The sequence below is a fragment of the Dermacentor albipictus genome, chromosome 9 (genome assembly GCF_038994185.2).
Source record: "Dermacentor albipictus isolate Rhodes 1998 colony chromosome 9, USDA_Dalb.pri_finalv2, whole genome shotgun sequence".
Taxonomy (NCBI): domain Eukaryota; kingdom Metazoa; phylum Arthropoda; class Arachnida; order Ixodida; family Ixodidae; genus Dermacentor; species Dermacentor albipictus.
Window position 1 is genome coordinate 36,703,572 of NC_091829.1, and position 18,359 is coordinate 36,721,930.

General features: G+C 44.2%; 1 long non-coding RNA gene across 1 annotated transcript in view; it reads left to right on the top strand.

The window, feature by feature from the left end:
* The window catches only part of LOC135906475 (uncharacterized), a 28,298-nt gene extending 14,064 nt beyond the window's left edge, over nucleotides 1-14,234 (top strand). The window contains exons 3-6 of the long non-coding RNA XR_010565749.1: nucleotides 1,173-1,538; nucleotides 5,328-5,463; nucleotides 11,047-11,137; nucleotides 14,086-14,234. This is a non-coding gene — a long non-coding RNA (uncharacterized lncRNA). The remainder of the gene's footprint in view (nucleotides 1-1,172; nucleotides 1,539-5,327; nucleotides 5,464-11,046; nucleotides 11,138-14,085) is intronic.
* Nucleotides 14,235-18,359: the final 4,125 nt, after the last annotated feature.

An 18,359-nucleotide genomic window follows, 5' to 3' on the forward strand; every position in this document is an offset into this window, starting at 1 on the left:
ACACATCCGATTAGCGGCAAGGGTTACGACGGAGTGTGACACAGAGATATCGCACGCCAGGAGGACATCACGAATAGGTGCGACGATATAGTCGCCATTAGGCGCAGTTGCCGTTGAGGCCAATTCGACGAAGGTGAGGGCTTTTGGAGGTAAGCGAACAAACACTGTAGTGCAGAGGGTGTTCGGTTGTTCGAGGCGAACGTCTGAAAGAAGAGGAAGCTCGAGGCACAGCGTACCGGTGGAACAGTTGACGAGAGCAGAATGCGTCGTCAGAAAGTCGAGCCCAAAGATTAAGTCACGAGGGCAACTGGTCAGCACGGTGAACAGGACTGGAACTTGGCGGCCAGCAATTCCTATGCGAGCGATGCGAATTCCCCTGACGGCAACAGTGGCACCATTGGTGACACGTATGGCTCAAGTGATGGCAGGCGTAAGAACTTTTTTGAGGCGTCGACATAGGTTAGCGCTCATTATGGGCACTTGGGCTCCAGTATCAATTAATGCCGTCAATGGAACGCCATCTATGTCTACTTCAATTAGGTTTGTGTTGGTGAGGAGCGTCTATGGAGGATTTGGACAGGACGAACGTGATGCAGCAATATTTAGAAGGTGCAGTGTGAACTGTAGGTTGCTTGTGGGCATTGTTCACAAAGAACACTGCCATCTCAAGTGGCAGCTGTCTTAGGCTCTTCTGCTCATTTGTTTTTGCAGCTGCTGCAGTTCGATTGAAAAGAACTGCTTATGGATGTTGTGTGCAGTACCAATAATTTGAGGATTTCAAATAGTATGAAGACATTAAATGTATGGACTTACAAGTATGATGAATGGACATTTGTCAGTTTTGGGTGCTCGTACTCAGCCTAGAAACTTAAGCTTGTTACGAAGAGGCACAATCTTGAACACGAAAGCATTAAGCTTATTGTTGTGCTAATATTGTCTTACAACGTTTGGACAGATTTGCAGATGGAACCCATTCAATCTTTTTGTTACCTCTGTAAATTGCAACACAAACAGCTCCATGGTGGGAATTTTTTTTTCACTACTTTATTTTTTCATTGTGGTCACGCCTTCCACGTAAAGCGAGAGTATTACACCAATATTTTGCATGATTTTGTTTTTAATAAGTGTCTTTATTCCTTTGCTCTTACCATTTCCTTGCTTCTCATTTTCAGATACATTTACCCTCGTTGAGTTCCCAGATGTCTTTCTGCCCACTTAAGAAGATTGAGGACTGGACGCTGCTCTTACTAAATGTGTTCTTGTTAGGGCACATTCTCGACCTCAAGTTTGTTAACAACTTGAGAGCACACGAAGAAGATGTGGGAGTCAGCTTGCGCACAAAATTCAAGAACCAATGTCAAGAGCTAAAATGGAGGGCGTTTTACACCCATTTAATATTGACATTCCTTCCGGCTCTTGACACAAAGCGGTACCTGGCAGCACACGGCGGCATTGTCGCAGCGCATTGCCTGTTTTCACATGACTTTGATCAAAAAACGAAGCAACTGTTGGTCGCCGTTTTTACGCATGAATCATTGGTACGTATTTTCACAATAAACTTGTGTGTAATGTCATGGTGTATGCCAACCGCGAAAACTGGAAATTCTCAGGAATTTTGAGTTGTCTGCGAAACCTTAGGGAATTTGTGCGTCTATCTGGGAAAATTAGCTGTAGTTTTATCGAAAGGGGACGAAAGTCGCGGTAATGCTAGCTTGAGTAACAGAAGAATCATAATGAATCGTCTTTGACACCGTGTTGTCGGCTGGAAGAGTTGCCAGTGGACAGTCAACGACCGACTTTCCGGATGCCCGATAATTCAGACGGCTTCGCGGCACTACCACGTACCCCATAGAGTTAATGTGTAACAACGTCTGAAATTTCGGACACAAGAACTCTTTGTGATCTGATTTTCCAGACTTTTTGCCGGTACCGCAGGTCTGAAACGGCATTAAATCAAAGCCACCACTGCCGCCATTTTGATTACCTCACCGCCTCGAACCGGTTCTCACGCACACAGATCCACTGGCAGCTGTAGCCACCACCGCGGCAATGCTAGGCTTAGCTGCTTCGACATTCGCTATGAAGCTTCTTGCCATTAGGTGCCATGTTTTGCATTTAAAGAATTCGCCGCTGTCAGAATGGCACAGACTCTGCCTTTGTGGTTCTCGCGATTGGCTTCGAAGCTCAGAAAGCACGATGCGTTGCATAATGCTGGTTCCCGAAAGTCAGCTTCGCCTCTATACAGCACTATTACGCTGTGAAGCATACGTTAAAGTATTGCGGTGAACCATAAGAAGGGTCATTTGTCATGGTGAACAGTATGTATTCCTTAATTTCACATGCATGCACTTGCCATCACCTGTTACAATACGAACACCGATATGCCTAAGAAGTGTACTGGCATGCCTTAAGAGATTTTTTGGCAGTGGCTGTAGTGATTTGATCTCTTAAGGGCAGTAAAAGACATGCATTAATTTTTTCAAACCGCCCAATTTTTCGGACATTTGATTTGCAATAGGCTTTACCATTTCTTTTGAAAATATTTTATTTGATGTGCATTTTACTAACCCCTGCCTTCTGTTTTCTTTTGGAATATGATAAACTACTCCTTGCTGTTCAAACTGAATGAAGTAGTTTTTATTTTTTAGCGTGCTTTCTATAGAGTGACAGCATCGGGTGACATGGTGTGCCCGTGTTGACATAAAACTAAGTTCTGTGTCACTTGGGGAAAACTTTTAAAACTCGAGGAATTCGGAAATGTCAACTTGGTAAACACCCTGGTGTATAATTTTGTGAGAGATTAGTGCACATGTGTTAGAAGAAAAGATTGTCATGTGGAGGAAAACGATTGATCATCATAATATCATGCTCCTAGGCTAATTCTCGACATGGAGGTAGAGACGTTCTACAGACACTCGACATACTAGCAAATATTGCTCCGCAAGGGACTTGTAAATTAAGTTTGTAGCTCATGCTTTCATTGAAATACTTAACTGAAATACCGTAATGACTGCGCGCTCAAATACTTCTAATAAAACCCGGTTCGTGTGTTGGCACTTGCAAACAGGGTAGCCACATACCTTGGCAGTTTAATGAGAAATAGGAGGCATTGTGGATATCGTAGCATAACACATATGTGCCAGGCATATACCAGCATTGTTGAAGATAGAAAGTTTAATGATACTAAATGCAGAGAGGTCGGCCCGGGATGCATTCCTCTAGCCCGCTACTTTGCACCTAGTGTTGGGGAAGAGGAAAAAGAAGAGATGTATCATGGGTGACGTTCACAAGAGAAGGCGGACGTAAAACATAAAGCAAGCAATTTGCTCTACCTGGAGCCTACAGTTCAGGCCCATACTTTTTAAAAAAAAGTAAGGCCTGGCTTGCCAAGGGCCTAAAAGAACGTCCTCTGATAGCAGTGGGCTGTTGAGGCGCGTAAGGTCATTGCTCATTTTCTCTTTCCCACGTACTTAAGGCAGTCACACAGCACGTGATCTATAGTCTTAATTCACATTGCACACCTTGCTATCTGGTGACGCGGGTGCATCACATGTCGTGTTCATACCTGCGTGTAAACGCTACCTCCGGCCTTAGTCTGTGCTAAAGGCTGGCACAGCTGCATTGAATTTTTGGTGGTAGCCTAAATTTCTTTGTAGAGTCCAATCTTGGAAGGTGTCTGTGGTGATTATCCGGATTATCCTCGTGCTATTCTGTCACTTTTGGGATGACGCTTGAGAGAAGGTAGTTGGCATCCGCTCTTGAACAAAGAATTGCAAGCAATAGCTCTTGTTCTTCAAGTGCCTTCTTCGCTTCTACATCAGGCAGTTTGTTGCCTTGTATGCCACATTCACTGGGAATTCATTGAAATGTAATGTGGAAGCCGTTCCCTTTCACTAGCATGTATAGTTCAGCAGTTTGAGGAGCCAGCACTCTGTAAGGGCTTTCTTTCATTGTAACTAGCTGCGGAGCCAATTTTGCATCGCTGAAGACAGCTGATACTTGAGTAGTCTAGTGAACTGCCTGTCTGATTGCCACGAGTTCTGTGGATGTTGGTGTCATCTTGTTACACAGACAAAGCTGTCAGATGACTTTATCCACAGCGACGATGAAAATGCATACGACAAGACTGATCAGTCTATATACGCATTCACAGAGGAGCCGTGTTCTTTCTACATTCAAGTGTTCGATGGCCGAGGCCCAGTAGGTATTCGTGATTTCTTTTTTGAAAATTCCAAGAGTATGGAGCCAAAACCCATATCTTGGACATTACCCATGGGGCCATACGTGGAAGGTCAGCAGGGGCAAAGCATGATGGTATAGTTGATTCTTGGCATTTAACGGCTCTTCAAAATGTGGAGTCCGTCCTTATGTCAATAAGGGGTGGTGTCGTTGATGGCACAGCAGCCGCAGGAATACTCGAAAAGGTTTACAAAGCAGTTTGTAGAAGGACAGGTAAAGGGGTGACGCAAGCTCCCTAAATTGTACCGTAAGTTCAGGTGAAACGTGGAACGTGGAACTCCTAGTGTTGTTGATGGTCACAGCAGAGGAGATCTAACACGAGTTGCTCCCTGGTGCTCTTTGAGGCACTTACAAATGATGCTCTAGAGGCATTCCACATTTCACCAATCTCAAACTGTGGATATTCTGTGCGAGATTTGGACCCTTGACGTTGTCCTTAACAGTTACTTTGGTGAGAACCGTTACACTTTGGCGCTCCCATGTTCTGGAGCTGAGACCAGCATGCAGGGCGTTCAGTTAAGTGTCCTTTTTCGCGCCCCATTTAATTTGCCCGCTTCTCTGTGAATTCACCACCGGAACTACGAATATATACGTGTGTGTGTGGGGGGGGGGAGGCATATCCATATACATATAGGCACATACAGAGTGTTTCAGTGCACACTTTCAAAAATTTTCAAAGGTTGCCTGTGGCAGAAACCACAATTCTAGTTGATGAGCTGGTTTGAAGAGGCGGATATTGCTTGCACAAAAAATTGAAATGCATAATCAACTAATTAAAAAAAATTCATCATTAGGTTTTGAACAAATTATATTATGGCCTATATTGCAGCTTACAAATTCTAGGCATGAAGTTTCCAAGGTGGATCTGCCTGAAATGAATTCTCAGCATGACGCTAGTTTTGAGATAATAATTCCCAAAATTTGTGGAGATATGCATTGGCATTGAAGTTAATTTCTTAACAAATGTCGTATTTTGCATTGAAGCACGAATGTAACATATGCAGACATACAAGCTAATAATGAACCTTAATATTTTATTATGAAGTAATGACACATTGACCAAATTTACCTGTTGTTTTCTATTACAGGTGGTTCAAACCATGGAGAAAATTTATTTTACCTCTCACACGCTGCAACTTATCATTGGAATCACAGGGTTGGTCAAAGAAGCGCTCGCTTGCTGCACAAGTGGGCAACTTTGGTCGTCTGTTGCAATAACAGTGTGTAAGTGAACATGGATATTACCGTTTTTAATACTTCTTGTTTGCAAACTCTTTGATTCTCTCAAAATATAAAAATTGAAGAGATGGAAATAAGTGTGCCTGTACAAAGATGATGATAGTCAATGGGACTGAATAGCTGAGTGCTTCTCGCAAGCTATTCACTTCAATTAGGAGGTGATGAGGGCAGTCATTCCTGCGCACTCCACCAAAAGTATCGAAACCATCAGGCACCCCGAGCTGTTGCAGTGCAGTGAGTGTGTCTCGCAGAGCTGTATTAGTTTATTAATAAAGGGGAAATTTTCACTGCCACAACTTTCTTGCGTGAGAGCACACTACCTTTTCGTCAGTGCCTTTTGGCGGCGGCGAACATTCGACCGCCGACCATCAACCACCGACCACTGAAAATATGGGCAAGAGGTCCAAAGAAAGCTATTCACATAAAAAAAGATCAGTTGCACCGATTCCATCTCAGTTTTTTCAGAATTTATTTGAGATTCTTCTCACCCTTCTGCTGTGTTGTCATATAACTTCAGGTAATTTATCTTTTATCTTTTTTTCATACATGCATAGATTTGGTATAAAAAACAGTTTGCCCTTATATGGAAAACATAACACCTTTGCAATGAATGCAATGGAATGCAGTTTATGGAACTCTGAGGTCAATGAAGGTCACTGTACGAGTATTGTATAACCAGGAGGGGGTGTATTGACCATCTTCGTGAAGTTGCAGTAACTTCAAACAAGGAACAAAAGAAACTCTCAAGGCAGCTGCAATCCCTTGCATGCTCTATGACAACGTGTGACCCCTCTCTCGTACATTCCACTCGCTTCGTCATTCTCCCTTGTGGATGCCACTGAAGCTGCCCATGTTGGTGTGCATAGGCTACCTGAGTGTTTTTTCATTCGTAATGCCACTGAACATATGTGCGAGTTTGTATTCATAAACGGCATATGCTTTTTGTTTCTTTGTTTTCTTTACATGGGTGAATGTGCGCATGTTGGTATCCATGACGCCACTGAATGCATGCGTGCTTGCTATTGCACTCTTGATGAAGGTTGGACTGCAGCCGAAACGTAGAAATGAAATGTTTGTTTTTGCTTATTATATGTGCACCTGCACCTCTATCACTTTATTAAACACCAGATCGGCTCAACTACTTTTGTCCTATATATATATATATATATATATATATATATATATATATATATATATATACATATATATATATATATATATATATATATATATATATATATATATATATATATATATATATATATATATTGTCGCGAAGCACTTTGAGCAGTAAGCGTTCGCAACTAGAACGTTTGAGCAGCGAGAGGTAGTGTAGCCGACCGAGCACCGAAACAAGGTTGTTCTTTCTCATCGTCGTTGTCTCTCTCCTAGCCAAAACCCCACTGCTCCCTCCCTATTTTACAGTACAATATATATATATATATATATGCTAGAGAGAACCAGACAGTCTTGTTTACTGTTGCTTCTTCTTCTTTTCTCGCGCTCGCTGTGCAAGGACCTGAGGCCTTGTGCATTGCATCTTCACACTCGGCCACGCTGCAAATTTGCGGCACGGCTTGCAACCACATTACTTAACATGGAGAAAACTTTTACAAGGAGTGAAGTCGTCATTGATGAGCTGCTCGGCACGCAACCAGCTCCTCTGGTTGGTGGCACTGGATGCTTCACACTGGTCACAGATCTCTACGATTGCCCGGTAGCAGCTGGGCATGTACGGCAGGAAATCCTGTACACTGAACAGCCGCTTTTCTCTGAGGTTGCATGCCGGCTGTCTGGTTATTTACAATGGCACAGTCGACAAAACACAGCCTAGAGCTACCCAGCCTTAAGGACAATCCTCATGGGGACCACACCATCATGGGTATCCTGCTCCCAGGGGAGGCCATCCACACTTCCCTTGACACCATCGGCCTCTTAGCCAGCAAGGGAGGCTGTTCATGCTCCCATGGTCGTGCTTCCAGCTGTTCTCGCCCCTTTGGCCATGGGTCCGGCTGGTGTGAGTGCTGCGGCCTCATCATGCGCAGATTCCCCTCCTTGCTCAACGGGTAGTTCAGTAGGCAGCTTGACGAATATCGTGCTATCCATCTCGCTGGTGTTGAAGCAGCTGGCCTACGTCATTTCTGCCGCCTTCAGTTTCTCTCCTGCAGCCTTACTACCATAGGCAGTCTTGGAACTATGGATCCCATTCTGTGGCTGCAAGTAGCCAATGCGCTCGGTGCTCAGCATGCTTGGCCAGACAACACGATATGGCTGGTAGCAGCAGCAGGGTGGCTTCCAGGTGGTGCCAAACAAAGCACGATGAAAACCCTGCAATGCTGGGGAGCAGCACCATTCTGCCGCTGCAGCTGCACAAGCTGCACATGCCATCACTTATATAGTCAACCTCTTTTCATCCACTGCAGCTGGTGACGTGGCTCCCTAACTCATTAAGAGGAAGCTTTAGCTTATGCCCAACTCCTACGTGGTGAACTAAAATACATGTAAAATCCAAAAACTATTTTCTGAGATAACTTCTGAATTGATTTTAATGAAATTTGTGTCATTTTATAGAGAAAGTTAAGTTCTAGTGACTCTTGGGAGCATAATTTCAATTTAGGTCCTGAATCTTGATGAACTAGTTTTCAAATATTTGAGAAAAATAGCATAAAGTTTAAAAATTAATAGCTCTGCATCAAGAATAAATATCGCGGTTTTGCAAACGGCGTCCATTAGATCACGCAAAGCAGGCAAATTCAATATGTTAATTTGTATCTTTCATGAATTCGTTACGTTTACAAGATTTCTGCAAAAGCTGTATATACACATAACAAATTTTTTTGAGATTCATGTGTAACATATCAATTTTATGTGCTTTAGTTGTACTATGAGATGCAATTAACAGAATTGTGATATCATTACTGAGTTACGGAGTTGTAAACTTGATAGTTTCATTTTCTGAAAATTTGTGATGTGTTCCAATGTTTACTAAAAAATTTACAATGTAAATAAAGAATCCAAAACCAACAGTCGCTACATTTTAAGCTTTTCTTTTAAATGCAATACACCTCATCAAGTTTGGTACAGTGGTTGCCGAGAAAAACGAATTCTTCTTTTACATGTATTTAGATAGGAGCACCCGAGCTGACGCTTCCTCCTAATGTCAGGTGCATTGAGGCATTGGCGCTACCACTCCAGGAACCCGATCTGTCCATGGATCCTAGCAGGAGATGTTTCCTGGCCCGTCGCAGCCATATCTTTGGGTGCCATTGCAGCTGTTCGCCAAATTCGCTGCTGTTCACCTTGCCCTGAGGGAGGCCTCAGTGAAGGAATCAAAGGAGACTATAACATGACTGAGGTCATTGTCATCAAAGGCCTTCCCATATACGACAGACGCACAAGAGACCAGACATTCAAGGCACGTGGTATTTCATCCAGCTCGACTGATTCAAGTGCACCTGTGAGCATTGAACGGTCAGTGGCAGCACTGCAAAGTATGCGACGTGTGAGCAGAATGGCTGTTCATTGTACAGGATCTCCTTCTGCACGTGCCCCATTGTGATGGGATAATCGTTGGAGAGATCTGCGACCAACACAATACATCAAGTGCCACCCACCAGAGGAGCTGGTTGCATGCCCCGTTGATGACGACTTCACTCCCTGGATAAGCTGCCTCCTTGTTAAGCTTCCTGGTTACAAGCCGTGCTGCAAACCTGCAGCATGGCTGAGTGTGAAGACGAAGTGCAGTTGGGCTTCGGCGCTCACACAGCGAGCGCAAGAACAGAAGAAAAATTGATGGTAAAACAGGCGTTCTGGTGGACGGCCAGCTGTCTATTTCTTTACAATAATTATTTGTTTATATATATATTTATTTATTTATTATTCATACTTTCAATGCCTGAAGGCGCTGCAGAAAGGAGTGGTAAGAAAGTAAAATAATATGCACGCAACTATATAAAGAAAGAATGTTGAGTGATTGTGAGGTGGACTGCTGTTTTGAATGAAGATGTATCTGTGATACAACTCCATTCACTCAGTACTCAACATTCACTCGGAGATCGGTAGGAAACTTAGTGAGGTGGACTGATAAGTTGATTCTTCAGCACATAGTTGGAGTGATAAACATTGCGGAATAGACAAAGGCAGGCACATTCGCGGCGTAATGAAAGTTCTGGCAGGTCCACTGTTTTTTTTTTTCATATAGGTTGCACTGTATAAAAAAATGTTACATACGTGTGACATGTTACGTACCGTACACTTTACATGTACATGTTACCGTACATGTTAGACAGTTTATATTCGTCTTTCTTTGTCATGTTACACTGGAATGTCAAGAATAATTGGAAAAATTTAAGCGAGCTGCTCAATTTTGAATGACTTCAAGAGTAAGGGTTAGTGGTGATGCTCGATTGTTATCCCAAATGGCAGATGCGTATTCTGGTTTTGATTGAACTAGAATTTTGTAAAGTGTTAGTTTTATAGAAGTAGGAACTGTGGAAAACAAAGATATCTTAACATGCAATTAGCATTAGCAGTACTATAATTAACATGCATGTTTCAAGACAGATCATTAGTTATGTGAAGGCCAAGATATTTGTGTTAACTGGTGCAAGCAAAGTGTCATTCGAAGTACATATCTACACTTACTGCCATTGCTGACCATGCAGAATATGCACATCAACTTACACTTGCTAGCGTTAAGTTTCATAAGCCATTTGTTAGACATACTGTGTGACGTGAAGTTCTGGTTTCGTGCCTCACCCGTAGCAAGTTGTTTATTCATTCAATTTCATTGCCATCAATTAATTTATTTAATTCAATTAATAAGTACAAGTAATTTCCTCTATGCGACACACACACACACACACCTCTCCAACTTGACAGAGTTCACACACTTAAATTTTTGTTTTACCTTGACACTCCTGAACATAATGCATTTATAAAAACAACTTGACTTGAGCCGCTGTGTTCAACCCCGTCACTTTACAAGGCGAAGTGGACCCATGTTATTGAAAGGAAGTGTTAGCTCGGGGGCTCCAATCTAAATACTCAGCAAAGGATAAACTTTTTCTTCGCAATAGCTGCACTAAATTTGATAAGGTTCTTGCATTTAAAAGAACAAGTTAGAATCTAGACACCGTTGGTAGCGAATTTCTCATTTATGCCCTCAACATTTTAAATAAAAATTGTTGACAGTCACACATTTTCAGAAACAAACTATCAAGTGTACAACACGGCTACAAAAAAACGATGTCACAATTCTGTATATTGAATCTAATAGTATGTCTAAAGCAGAGAAAGTTGATGTATTGTACATGGCTTTCAAATAGGCCACTACTACACAAGTAAAACCTTTGCAAAACCCTTGTAAACAATCTTAACTATTCACATAAAATATAAATGGATACATCAAATTTGTCCGCTTTGACTGTTGTAAGGGGTCAGTTTACAGAACTGCAATATCTGTTCTTGGTGCAGTGCCTGCATACATCAGCGTTACATGGCAATGAACAAGTGTGAATGAGATACTTTCTTGAAAAAATTATCGTATTTCTTCTTGTTTTATTTCAGTGAGTGACGTGTTTGCCCTTGCAGAGTTGGCGCTGGCGGCAATAAGACCATTGTCGGATATTACTCTTCTTTATTTTACCAATTGAATTAGGTAAGTGAGCTTATACTTATAATTGTGTAAATTAATAATTAACCCTTTATTGATGCCTGTTGCCTACAGGCAACATATCAGAAAAAAATTTTTTACTGGCCGAGTTTTAACATTGAGTACGAACTTTCTAGCTTAATATCTTCAGCCAACACTGAATGACAGGCAGCAAGTGTCATTTGTTGCTCTAGAGCAGGAACACTGGGCGAGAAAGAAGTTTGGCACGCGACTCAGTGTGTTTTGAAAGCAAGGTCAGAGGAGACGTGTCGATGCAAAATATCCAGCTGCAGCAGTGTCACACATGTGATATCATCATCAGCAGCAGCCCGGTTACGCCCAATGCAGGGCAAAGGCCTCTCCCATATTTTTCCAACTACACCGGTCATGTACTAATTGTGGCCATGTTGTCCCTGCAAACTTAATCTCATCCGCCTACCTAACTTTCTGCCGCCCCCTGCTACGCTTCCCTTCCCTTGGAATCCAGTCCGTAACCCTTAATGACCATCGGTTATCTTTCCTCCTCATGACATGTCCTGCCCATGCCCATTTCTTTTTCTTGATTTCCAGTAAGGTGTCATTGACTCGCGTTTGTTCCCTCACCCATTCTGCTCTTTTCTTATCCCTTAACGTTACACCTATCATTCTTCTTCCCATAGCTCGTTGCGTCGTCCTCAATTTAAGTAGAACCCTTTTCGTAAGCCTCCAGGTTTCTGCCCCGTATGTGAGCACTGGTGAGACACAGCTGTTATACACTTTTCTCTTGAGGGATAATGAAAACCTGCTGTTCGTTATCTGAGAATGCCTGCCAAACGCACCCCAGCCCATTCTTATTCTTCGAATTATTCCAGTTTCATGATCCGGATCCGCAGTCACTACCTGTCCTAAGTAGATGTATTCCCTTACCACTTCCAGTGCCTCACTACCTATTGTAAACTGCTGTTCTCTTCCGAGACTGTTAAACATTACTTTAGTGTTCTGCAGATTAATTTTTAGACCAACTTTTCTGCTCTGCCTCACCAGGTCAGTGAGCATGCATTGCAATTGGTCCCCTGAGTTACTAAGCAAGGCAATGTCAGCAGCGAATCGCAAGTTACTAAGGTATTCTCCATTAACTCATATCCCCAATTCTTCCCAATCCAGGTCTCTGAATACCTCCTGTAAACACGCTGTGAGAAAGCTTGGGGAAAACGGAATTGGTGGTAAAAATTGCATACACCAGGCACTTTCATTGGCTCAGTGGTAGGAAAAAATAAACATTAACAATAATGTGCTTCAGATAAGATACCCAAGTGCTGAAAAACACTGCTCGTCACTATTGAACCACGCAGAATACATATGAAAAGTATAGGCAAGAAGTCAGTGCATGTAAGAGTCACAGAATGTAGTAACGTGCGCAGGATCACATTTTTTCAAATGAATTATTAATAAATTCCTGGATCTTACGTGCCAAAACCACGATGTGATTATAAGGCACGTGTAGAAGGACTCTGGTTAATTTTGACCATCTGTTTTTCTTTTTTTAGCGCGCACCCAATGCACGGGAAACGGTTGTTCTTGCATTTTGCCCCCATCGAAATCCGGCTGGGATTTGTTCCCGCGCCCTCGTGCTTAACAGCGCAACACTTGATGCTTGTACATGTTGACATAGTGCCTGCCCGACACGGCAAAAGCTGTTTTCCTTATGATAGTAGCATGCAGTTTCTCGAATCCAAGCCTTGCAGTTTTCTTTAGCATGGCTTCCTGCACTTACAGCAACAATATAAAGTTCATGTGTGCTAGGCCAATGTGCAGACATTTCTGCCCTCTTGCATGTCATATGTTTTTATTTCTCCCATTTCTACTAACAATGATGCACTTGATGCGATTTCCAAGGTTGCTTTTACTTTGCTTGTGATTATGCTTGCAAGGAAGCATTCTCCACTCTTTTTCGTTCCTTAATTCCTGGATTAGGCAACAAGCGAGAACACTGCTTCAGGCGGCACAGTGGTTGCTTTATTTTGTCCACCAATGTAATAGCACTTGCTACGAATTTAAGAAGAACCTGGTCCAGATGTCAGCAGTCCTCTCTTCACCTTCGTCACAGATGTCTGAAAATGCAAATTATTGGCAGAAAATTTGCTGGTCATACACTTCAGCTTTGCTCACCAGCCTTAATGCATGTTGCTTTGCAACGCGTGCAGCAGTTTGTCCAGCTAACGTATTCCGATGCCAACAAAACCTGTGAGTCTATATCAGCATCACTTCTTTTTCTGGCATTTGGTCGGATGAAGTTCTGGAAGAGAAGAATCTGCCTAATGATTGCACAAATTCCTGAGTGCACATTAACCAAAGGATTGATTGAGTTAATTTAAGCAATGTAGCTAATTGGGTGAGTTGGTTCAGCATTGCAGACCTGTAAATGGACCTAGGGTACAAGGACAAAAAGAAGGACAAGAAAGATGAAGTGCATGTGCTATGTGTCTCTTGTACTTTCTTTTGTCCTTGTATTTGAGGTGCATGTACACCTCTGAAATGGTTTAAGCATGTCGAATCTTAGTTTTAACAGGTATGACTGGCCAGCTCTTGTGTGGTTTTTAGTTTTCCTGCATGGCAGTTTACATTTGAGAGAGATAGGCATAAAGGAACAAGGAAAGCCGGGTAGGCTAACCAGACATACATCCGGTTGGCTAACCTGCATGGGGGCGAGCGTAAGAGGGGTTAAAAGAAAAAAAAAAGGAGGCAAGTGGAGAGAGTTCACTTGCACAGAAGGCAGAGGGTGTCTATAGGTGTGTTTTCAGATTCATTTATTTTAGAAAGTCATTAGAGAATGTATAGCTTTCTTCGTTGGTGTGTACAAGCACCCAGGATTCTAACCTCTGTGAAATGTCGACTATCCAGCTGGCTGAGTCGACTCTAAAGGGGCTGACATTGGTGAAGGTGAACTTAAAGGTTTATTTTTGTTTCTATTACAGAAACAGGAGCAAAAGGCTACAAAGACCTGACAAATGGCCCCCGCTCCTGTTGGCATTCAACACTGTGGTACATGAAATACATTGGTGACATCAGAAGCAATGCTAAACAGAATAAATGAGCTAGGCCTAGGCCAGCGAATATATAGTTACATACGAGACTTCTTTACCAACAGAAAGGCACACATTAAGATAGGAGACCTTAACTCCGAAGAACTACAGATCGGAAGCGCAGGTACGCCCCAAGGTTCAGCAATATCCCGGATGCTGTTTAACCTGGCTCTTATTGGAGAACCAGCAAAGCTACAGGAAATCGATGGGCTCAATCATACCATCTACGCTGACGATATCACCCTCTGGGTGAGCGATGACAACGATGGACAGGTCGAAAACACATTGCAACGTGCCATAGAAGCAGTTGAACAATACCTAGCAGGAACCGGACCGGCGTGTTCGGCAGAGATACCTGAGCTCCTCATTTATGTACAGTCGCGACGTGGCCGAAAACCACGCAACTACGAGGAACGAAACAATCCGGAAATTCACCTAACTACGGCAGAAGGGATGCCTATACCCAAGGTTGACAAGATCAGAGTATTGGGCCTCATCGTTGAAAGTAACGGCTACAATATGGAGAGACATACGCAAATTAGACACTATAACATCTCAAGTCATGCGGCTATTAAACGAATAGCCAACAAACATAGTGGAATGAAAGAGGGCAATCTGATTCAACTAGTCCAAGCGTTCGTAATAAGCAGAATAGTATACGTGGCACTGTACCTACGATGGTACCCATCTGAAAAATACAAGTTAGACTGCTTAATCAGAAAAATCTACAAGCAAGCAATCGCACTCTCTATCACCACCAGCAACGATAGACTACTGCAGCTAGGTCTCCACAATACACTGGATGAGCTAATCGAGGCACAACGAATAGCACAATACGAACGCCTGTCCAAAACTAAAACAGGTAGGCAAATATTGGATCGCCTAGGTATAAGGTATCATACTCAACCTGGCGTCAAAGTAGATATGCCCAGACACATAAGAGACATGATAACCATCCCTCCAATACCCGAGAATATGCATCCTACGCACCATCAGAGTAGACGGGAAAGCAGAGCACGCAATATACAGAAGAAATTCGGCAACAGCTAGCACACCACATTTGTAGACGCAGCTAGATGCAGACACACGCGCGCCTACACAGCAGTGGTGATAAATTACGAGGGAAAATGCACGACGAGCGCTACAGTCAAAACGCCACATGCAGAAACCATAGAAATAACTATTGCGCTAGTCATAGCACAAACACCAGCGGGCGTAATCATCAGTGATTCCTAGACGGCCATACGAAACTTCGCCAACGGTCGAATCTCCCCAGAGGCACTACGACTCCTAAAATTAGCTAATAACCGCGACAAGAGTGTCGATCTCATCTGGACAGCCGCTCACACACTACCAGTCGGTAGCAATGAGGTGGCGCGAGAGCTTACGAACCGAGCCTCGGTTAGCCCCGCCTCACCGACTACCGATGAGTGGGAGTGGGAAGATCGAATGACCAGATTTCACGAAATTACACGACACCATAGATTGCAGAGGCGTACATTCCCGCCTCCGCACCCAAAATTAAGCAAAAACCAGTCTGTAGAATGGCAGTTACAGACCAGATCCTATCCGAGTCCAGCTATTATGCACCTGATATACACAGATTTATACCCAACGGACAAGTGCAGACATTGCAACTCTAGAGCCACCCTGGAGCATATACTATGGGAATGTACGGCTGTAATCCATGGTAACGGTGATGCAGCCTCAAACAGCGACCGCCTCCGCGCGCGCTGGGAGTCTGCGTTGCTCAGCTCGGACCTACAGCACTAACTCTGGGCCGTCCAGCGAGCCGAGGAAGCTGCCAAGGGCCAACAACCCTTGGCTGAAGCCTAGGCGGGGTCCAGGCCCACACTACCAAATCGCAGGGCACTGAATAAAGTTATTTGAATGAATGAAAGGAATGGATGAGCAGTGGCTGGTGGCAACAGGAGATGAGTGCTCGTTCTTGCAGCCTTAGGGGGCAGAATTCAAAGCCACTGGAAAGGAAACAAGTTAGTAAGAACAAGTTATTTTTATTGCACTGAGCACATAATTAAGATGGCAAACTTGCAAAGTAATTATTCACACATTCCAGAATGTAATAGGACAACAAATTTTTCTTTATCTCTTCATTCTAGTCAGGCTACTTTACTCTAACACAGTGATTATTAAAGGTACAAAAATAATTTCACATTCCTGACATGGAGTAAGGCTGATCGAACAAGCAACATATTGCACGCGGTAAATGCTGAAGCTATCACAGCTGTCTCATCAGCGCGAGCGCACGATGTTTTCGCGTATTACAAAATAATTAATACCAGTACATCAATCGACCTCATATGAAAAATCAGAACGGTGACAAAAAAAACGAGAGTAGAGAAAGCCATGCAGGTGCATCTGCTAGTATTTACTTTGTTTTGAACACACTGTACTAGAACCGCATTGTCAGAACAATCGTATGAGCAACACATTGAATTGGACGAATTGGTAAGTTAACATTCTTGGCGTATATGTGCAGCGCGACACAGACGCGTCGTCCATTCTTTGTGTCACGTCTGTGTCGCGGTGCACATATACACCAAAAATTGCACAAGTGAACCACTGTCCGAGCGGTGCAACGCACGCTCGACGCTCCGCTGATCGCAATTTCGATGGCACTGACGGAAACGAGTCGGCGTCGCGCCCGTAAAGTTGGCTTTACAGCAGCAACGTTGAACATTTGACGTCATTTTTCCACCACATGATAGCGCTAGGCAAATAGCGGTGCGAGCGCCGCCCGAAAAGTTACGCGGAACTCTGCTCCCTGCGGGAGCATATAGACAAGAACGGCACCGAGAGCGGCGCTGCTGCGCCGGCGTTGAGAGCGCCGCATGCGAAGCAAAATTCTATTAGCGGGTGGTACCCCTCTCCCATCTCTCGTTCGCGCCGCCTTGATTGTCTCCTGCACAGCGCGTGTTTGGGCACGTTTCGTGCCGCGCGCGGTGTGTGCGCGTGGACATTTCCTTCGAAGGGCTGTGTACAGTCTGTTTCACATTTAGGGGAAAACTCGAAGCGCATTGCATCGCGATGCGGCGAGCGCTTGAGTCAGGCGGCGGCAGCAGCTCGCGCAGACGCTCGAGGGACGGGATCTTGAACGGCGTCGTCTGCTACGGCGGCGCGCGCTGGCCGCATTGTCGAGAAACGTTCTACTGTCAGGTGCAGGGCGCCGATCACATCGTTACTGCGTGAAATGAGCCGTTATTCTTTGCTAAGCGTTGCGCGACGCCCACTGATACGCCTCGAATGCAAGTTCATCGCTGCATGGCAGTCATAGACGACGTACTGATTCCATACATTCTTGACGGCCCGTTTCTGGAAGGCGACTATATACTCTAACGCGATAGGACGCCGATCCACACTGCTCGTGCTGTGCAAGAACTGCTAGAAGAGCGCGCAGTCACTCTCTTGGAGCGGCCGCCTCAATCCCCGGGCGCCAACATCATTTAAAATGTCTGGGGCTCGTTGAAAGTATCGCTGGCGCCACATCCCCTCGATCAGTCGCCCGAGGATAGGCTTCGATCCACCATCGTCAGCGACTGAGATGTGCTGCGAATGAACACATCCCTGATCAAGTCATTCTACACCACTGCCTTTCAGGATGAGCGCTGTCATCGCTGCCGCTGGGGACATGACGAGATACTAACTGAAGTTCCGAGCGTGACGTGTCCAATACCCCGCCGGTGGGCAGGGTCTGTCTGGTGTAGTGAATGATTGTCGAGAAAAATCACTTCCAGCTCATTGTCTTAACGTAAAACATTCCTTCATTCGTATCCGTTTGTTTCATCGTGTTCGACCCCCACATTTATCATTGTTGAGTGCTTTGTTTTCCTTTCGAGTCAAACAAAGACTGAGCACGTTGCGCGCACATCTTGGTGCCTCTTGTCGCTGCTTATTACGGTAGCACACACAGTGAAGAAAAATACGTGCACACGCTCAGCACTCCGGCCTTTCGAAAGAACAAATGAACCATGTTGTCAAAAGAAGTTTGTGGAACTCCATTATCGCCAATGAAGGATCAGAGTGTGGCGACGCTCAACGTTTAGTAAAGAATATCAGCTCAGTTCCCGCAGTGCCGATGAAATCGGCGCACTGCCCCCGACAGTACCACGCTTCCCGAAAATGCGGCCAGCGCGCGCCGCCGTAGC